This window comes from Cnephaeus nilssonii (genome assembly GCF_951640355.1).
Source record: "Cnephaeus nilssonii genome assembly, chromosome: 17".
Classification (NCBI taxonomy): domain Eukaryota; kingdom Metazoa; phylum Chordata; class Mammalia; order Chiroptera; family Vespertilionidae; genus Cnephaeus; species Cnephaeus nilssonii.
In genome coordinates, this window is record NC_137088.1 from 37,783,599 (window position 1) to 37,787,625 (window position 4,027).

The following is a 4,027-nucleotide window of genomic DNA, read 5'->3' on the forward strand; positions in this document are numbered from 1 at the left end:
AGAATACAGCATGAATAAGACAAATCCTGTGTGTCATTTGGTCCTTGCTGCAGTTTGTGTTCATCTCTCAGAAAGCAAAAGTATCCACTTGATATTTCAATCCATATCAAAGTAATTGTTAAAAAAAAAAAATAGCTTCCCCGGGCCAGAGATTTAAGAAAGAGCAGTTTTGATGAATGATTCCCACCATCGAGTGAGTCGATGTCAGGAATGTTCCTTCCACTGCTGGCTATGACCCTGTCTCACTCCTGCTGCTGCATGAACTACACGAGGACTGCTTTCATGGGGGCTGGTGGTGGTGACAGACGTACTGCCTGCTGCGAAGGGTGAGGTGAGACCGGGGATCAACTGGAATAAGGGAAAGAAAATCCAAATCCGGCAAATCTGATGACATGCTTGATATTTGCATGTGGTGGAATGGTACTGTGTAGTCTGTTCATGGAAGTGGGATAGCAGCAGGATCAATCGGTCACACTGGGCACCCTCATACATGAGAACCCCTTTGGTTGGGCTGCCTTGTGTTTCTGACATAGAGATGCACTTCCTTTTGGCAGGAGGGTCTTCCTCTTCATCAGAAGAGCTTTCTGTTGTTCAGTCAATAACATCCGCTTTCTTCTTGCTGCCTCATTGTCTAGTCACTGATCAAGCTTACTGAGGACACTTGAACTTTCTATTTTTGTACACGGCTGGCTGGATACTTTCATAGTTTCTTTCTTTGTCTCATTGGACACCAAGAGCCATCTTCTTGGAATTTGATCTCATCCACATCAGAACAGTCACTGAGAATTTCCATAAAAAGCCCATCTAAAATTAGACGTTCATAGGCAGTTGTTTTTTTTTTGTCACACACAAGACAAATCCAGGTGGGCTCCTTCTCATGCATTTGCAGATAAAGAGCAGCATCAAAACACTATAGGTGTGTACAAACCACTGCTCAGTGTGGGATTGTCAGCTTCATGTTCCCTAAAGGGCACATCAAGAATACCTGAAGGCTAGCTGTGGCGGTTTCACTATTAGGATCTGCAGTAAGTTTTTCTTTAACTTTCCAATTTCTGATGCCCAAGAAATGGAACTCTGGTTTGGCACAGGTGAAAATAACCTAACTAAACATGTAATGTTCATAGGGCGTCCAGGGTGCCTCTGTTCGATCTCATTTTTAGGTGGTGGTGCGTAGCCAGGTAAAGTAAAAAGCTTCCCATTTACTTTTATACATAGACTGTTGAGATAGTTACCTTCTGAGGACAACTTATTTCTGCCAAGCAAAGTCTCTGCTGAACTTGGACTGTATAATCTCTCCTACCACCTAGCCAAAAAAAAAAAAAATATATATATATCTCTGGATATGCTATCTCTCTAACTAGTTGAAATGTCAGACCAAAAATAAAAACTTCTCTTGAAATTGTTGAATACTGCTTTGAACTCATGGGCTTGATGAGAACATCAAGAACTTCATAAAAGGGCAAGGTTTTTAACTGCACAACAGTCTGGACAAGAGGCATTGGGGGGATGGCTGCTGCATCTCAAATGTGCACTTAGTAGGTATCTGGATACAACACAGAACAAACAGGGGCATGGTGAGTGAGGTGTAACTGAAGTGGAAGGCAATGTGTGAATTCCAGCCACAGCCTACTCAGGCTCTACAGGTGATGGGCTACCATCCAAATGGAAAACTGATGCTTTGATTGTGGATACATTAGAAAGTCCTTCAAAAGTCCGTGCGTGTCCGTGTCTGTACAATTCTCAGATTTCAGTCTGAGCCGCAGGGCTGCAGCCGCCCTTCAATAAATGCAGCACCCTCATCAGGAGGTCATGCTTGCGCCTACTTTTATTTCATCCAGCAAAGCCTAGTAACACTTGTAGCCCATAAACCATATTCCTCAACTCCTTGAAATCCGCCATTTCATACCACCCGTGGGCACCACAGCCACTACAGCACCCCATCCCACAACCACCAATGACTCTGCCACCACTAGGGCAGCCACCTCCAGCACATCTAGCACTGGGTGCTGCTGAAGACACCACTGCCAGGCCCAGTCCAAGCTTTGCATTCTTAGAATAAACCCAATGACATAGGCCTTGGATTATGTTACCTTCCTCTTCCAGGGAGCCTTTATGTATGCTCTTGGAAGGCATCAGGGGCTTTAGAAGTTCAGGATGAACTTGAGCCAGTTTTAGGCACTGAGATGATTGAAAGTTGGTTTGCAGAGCCTTCCAGGGCTGCTCTACTTTCTATTCATTCTTACTCCTAAGGCAGCCATTCAGGTTTCCAGGTCCACATGGCAAGGAGAGTGACCAGGGCTCCTCTGTGGTGGTCCCTGAACTTTAACCTTGGTCCACTCCCCTGGCAAAAATGTCTGGAGTATTATTATTATTTTTAAAATATATTTTATTGATTTTTTTTTTAAAGAGAGAAAGGGAGAGTGATAGAGAGTTAGAAACATTGATGAGAGAGAAACATTGATCAGCTGCCTCCTGCACACTCCTTACTGGTTATGTGCCCGCAACCAAGGTACATGCCCTTTACCGGAATCAAACCTGGGACCCTTGAGTCTGCAGGCCGACACTCTATCCACTGAGCCAAACCAGTTAGGGCTCTGGAGTATTATTAACACTCTCAGCCTCTTAGCTCTCTCTCTTTCAGAACTAGCAAAATTCCCCTGGAGAAAGTAGCCCCAAACACTCAGCTTTCTGCATTATATTTTCTTCCAAATTATGACCTGGTCATTCTTTCCTGCTTTATTAATCCCCGAAAGAAACTTATTATTGTTATCATTATTTTATTCAGCTTTTGTAGCTATTCACACTGGGAGGGTTGATATGAATTACCTAATCTGTCATTACCAGAAGTAGAAGTTTGTATGTGCTCAATGAGAAAAATAAATATTAAGTATAGAAAGATAAAACATATTTATGTTAAAACAACCCATGGGTCACCACGTTGGTAAAGAAATAAAACTATCAGTGTGTCCCCCCTCAATCACATCCTTTTATCCCTCTGTGATAACTAACCCCTACCTTGATTTTTGTGTTAACCTTTACTTGCTTTTCTTTAGTATTAGCATCTATGTATGCATTCCCAATTTTAATGCTTAGTGTTGCCTGTTTGAATATTATATACATGGAATCTTATTAAATACTAGTAGCCCTGTGCATGAATCCATTCGCCATTAGCTCGCTGCTGCCCTCCTGTAGCTCCCTCTGCCCCCCCCCCCCGTTCCCCCCTCATAGCTTACTGCCCTGCCCCCTCCTGTAGCTCTCTGCCGCCTGCTTGTAGCTTGCTGCCCCACCCTCCTGCCGATCCATGATCCGGTTGTTAAGGGGTCGGTCATTACGCTTCTCGGCGTAACGACCATTTGCATATTACATCTTTATTATATAGGATATTTTTTGGTGTCTCACTTTTGTTGTTGTTATTAATTCTCACCTAAGGATATTTCTCCCCCATTTATTTTTAGAGAGAGTGGAAGGGAAGGAGAGAGATAGAGAAACATTGATGCGAGAGAGACACATCAATTGGTTGCCTCCTGCATGTGCCCCTACTGGGGCTGGAGATTGAGCCTGCAACCAAGGCACGTGTTGTTGACCGGAATCGCACCTGCAACCCTTCAGTTTGTGGGTAGACGCACTAACCACTGAGCAACCGGCTAGTTTGCTCACTTTTTTTGCTCAAGGTTATGTTTTTGAAATTATCCAAGCCCTAGCTGGCTTGGCTCAGTGTATAGAGCGTCAGCCTGTGGACTAAAGGGTCCTGGGTTCGATTCTAGTCAAAGGCACATGCCCAGGTTGCTGGCTCAATCCCCTGTGGGGGCGTGCAGGAGGCAGCTGGTCAGTGATTCTCTCTCATCATTGATATTTCTATCTGTCTCTCCCTCTCCCTTCCTCTCTGAAATCAATAAAAATATATTTAAAAAAAAGAAATTTATCCAAGATTATTTTCTCTGCTCTATTGTTTCCCATTGTTACACAGTGTATTTTTCCACATTTTTTCATATGGGACCATACTAGAGGCCTGATGCATGAAATTCGT

General features: G+C 43.6%; 1 pseudogene across 1 annotated transcript; it reads right to left on the reverse strand.

Annotated features, from left to right (window-relative positions):
* Positions 1-280: 280 nt before the first annotated feature.
* Positions 281-1,899, reverse strand: LOC307113700 (E3 SUMO-protein ligase PIAS2-like; annotated as a pseudogene). The gene has a single exon. The product of its transcript is annotated as an E3 SUMO-protein ligase PIAS2-like (transcript).
* Positions 1,900-4,027: the final 2,128 nt, after the last annotated feature.